The sequence below is a fragment of the Mesoplodon mirus genome (genome assembly GCF_964341445.2).
Source record: "Mesoplodon mirus genome assembly, contig: HAP1_SCAFFOLD_1756, whole genome shotgun sequence".
NCBI lineage: Eukaryota > Metazoa > Chordata > Mammalia > Artiodactyla > Ziphiidae > Mesoplodon > Mesoplodon mirus.
Window position 1 is genome coordinate 45211 of NW_028294519.1, and position 2648 is coordinate 47858.

Below are 2648 nucleotides of genomic sequence, written 5' to 3' on the forward strand. Positions count from 1 at the left end.
ATGGGACTGAAGGTGTGAATTCCGACTGAAGCTCTTAACACATGTGTCACATTTGAATGCTTTCTCCCCAGTGTGGACTCTCTGATGGTCCTGAAGGTGAGAGGCCTGACTGAAGGCCCTCCCACACTCCTCACAATTATAAGGTTTCTCTCCCGTGTGGACTTTACAATGAATAGTTAAGTGCTGACCTACGACTGAAGCCTTTCCCACATTCCCCACATTTGAATGGTTTCTCTACAGTGTGGACTTTCTGAGGAGTCTGCAGCTGGGAGCTCTGACTGAACTCCTTGCCACACTCATCACACTCACTGTGTTCTCCTCCCACGTGAACTCTCTGATGAATATGAAGAACCGAGCTGTAACGGAAGCCTTTTCCACACTCACTGCACGTATGAGACTTCTCTTTTGAGTGTAATTGCTGGTGAAGATCAAAGGTGGAGAGATCGGTGAAGGTTTCTTTACATTCATTACACTGGTAAGGTTTTTGTCCCGTGTGAATCATAGTATTCTGATACAGTGTTGAAACCCTCGTGCTATCTTTTCTATAATCACTGTAGCCGTAAGGTTTTTGACCCTTGTGTACTCCATGAGCATCAAGGTGATGTGAAATCCAACTGATGGTGTCAACATCCTCTTTACACTGACACAGTTTATTTTTCATGGAAATTTGCTGGTGTCTATTCTGATAATTCTGTGACTCAGCCAATGAAGTTTTCCTCCAAGAATCCTGGGCTCTCAAAGTTGCAAACCTTGGATTTCCAGGACTACTGGGATCACCTGCTTTATCATTTAATATACGGTTCTCATCTTCAGAAATTTGAATAGAGTCCTGCCCCAATCTGGCAGGGGGAATCACCTTGTTTGTGGAACTGACAACTATTTATCATGGAGTCTTGGCATCTGGTTAAGTCATTTGCAATTTGTTGCCAGATTTGCCAGCAGGAAAGCTCTTCACGTGATCCTCTGTCTTGAACGGCCCTCAACTCACTTTGATTGTTTTCTTCTAGAGGGACAGAGAATTCAGAGATGTGGACACGTGAAAGCTTTGTTCAAAGATTCAAGATTTTACACTTAAGACACAGTATGGGACTTTAATGAACCTCAGGATGGTTCAGCTTATCTTTCGCACGACAAATGAAGTTCTCTGGTTTATATACTAACAGAAACCAAGAGATGGTCTGTTAAACTCCCAAATACTTAGCATTAATGAAACCCATTTAAAACCAAATGACTACTCTGACATACTATTTCAATCATCTTTCAAAAATTACATGTCATTCCTACCATAACACAGTATCAATAAAGACAAGCATTTTGCTGTGCTCACAGCTTTAACAGTGCCTAGCAGTTAGTCAGGGCTCAAGAAATGCATGCACAGGTGAACTCAGTTTGATTTCTAGGATTCTCTACAATTCTGAATCCCAGGTTAAGATTGAACCAAGTCAGAGAAGCGAAACAGCTTTTACAAGTCAGGTATCAGATACAGGAAAAGGACTGGAAAGTACAGTTTGGCTTAAGTTGAAAGGCTGCACCCGAGGCGGCAGCACACCAAGGGGGTTAGTGCTGAGGAGGATATGAAAGGGGCTAAAAACCGGGACTGCCCCGGTGGCACAGTGGTTAATAATCTGCCTGCCAGTGCAGGGGACACAGGTTCGAGCCCTGGTCCGGGAAGATCCCACATGCCGCAGAGCAACTAAGCCCGTGAGCCACAACTACTGAGCCCACGTGCCACAACTACTGAAGCCCGCGTTCCTAGAGACCGTGCTCTGAAACAAGAGAAGCCACTGCAATGAGAAGCCTGCGCACCACAACGAAGAGCTGCTCCCACTCACCACAACGAGAGAAAAGCCCATATGCAGCAACCAAGACCCAATGCAACCAACAATTAATTAATTTTAAAAAAGGGTCTAAGAATCAGTGGGGTTAAAAAAAAGCATGAAGACCTATGCACTGGATCCTTCTCAGGCATTTGTGCTGCCTAATATGTTCCTCCACTCCCCCTGCCAAGCAGGAGACAAAATGTAGAGGCTAGGGAAGAATGCTGTCTCTTTAAAAACAGCATGGAAAATTTTTGGACACAGATACATTGGTCTTTAACAAGAATGAGTTCCAAAGTGAAGAATGGGCTTTATGAGTGAGCTGGGAATAAATTCCATAGCCTGTGATAAGTATTGAGAAGAAACAGACTAGAAACTATTAAAGAATGATCAAAGCACTCAAGGTGACATTATCTAAAATGCCTTCTACAAGATACATACAAATGCACACACACACACACACAAAATGTTTGTACAGCTAACAAAGACCGATTTCTTATTAGTGATGTGGGCTTTGGAGGAGGCAAATGGGACGCAGCGGGGCAAATCTTTTAAGGGAAAGGCTAACTCACCAGCTGGCTGTTTTCTGAGACCTGTTCTCCCCTGGTATAAGGGATAAGGAAGTAGAAATTTCTTTCCTTCTATGGGAGGGTTACCTAAGAAGTAGACATAAGAATCCTCATTCAAAACAGTATTTCCTCCCCAAATGAATTTGCTCTGCTACTGAGAGCTCAAGGAAAGTCACAGGGAAAGCATTTTACTCAGTTTGGTTATAATTACAGGTTCTGTACATACTTTTTGTGCAAGTTGATGAGGGCCAACTTGTACAGA